This window comes from Meleagris gallopavo, chromosome 14, assembly GCF_000146605.3.
Source record: "Meleagris gallopavo isolate NT-WF06-2002-E0010 breed Aviagen turkey brand Nicholas breeding stock chromosome 14, Turkey_5.1, whole genome shotgun sequence".
Taxonomy (NCBI): Eukaryota; Metazoa; Chordata; class Aves; order Galliformes; family Phasianidae; genus Meleagris; species Meleagris gallopavo.
In genome coordinates this window covers 944,782-945,221 of record NC_015024.2, presented here as the reverse complement: position 1 = coordinate 945,221, position 440 = coordinate 944,782, and positions in this window count along the sequence as shown.

Sequence of the window (440 nt, the reverse complement as noted above, 5' to 3'; positions counted from 1 at the left end):
AAATCACCATATCAATACGACAAGAAGAGCACTGAGACATCTTGGAAACAACAGGATGGCGACTGACTGACACCAGATAACAAAACAAATTAACAAGTAAATAACAAATGTAAATCCTCTGATAAGATTGTGAACCTGGAGTACCCAGCCAGTGGGGAAACAGGGGAGAGGGGGGAGGCAAGGGGGAGAAGACAGGGTATAAAGGCTGTCATGCTGTGTCCATAGGTGCGCTCCTGCTTGCGGGACGCCCGCCATTGCAATCGCGAATAAAATCTGCTGTTATCAGAGATACCGTCCTGACAAAATTATTTGGATATTTCCTACAATTTGGGGGCTCGTCCGGGATTATTATTGCTTCTTTGGGTGTCTCCCTACTGCCCTGGACAGGATAGGTGCACCCCGCTGATTTCAGCGGTCCTGTCTGGGTGGTGAGGTGACTC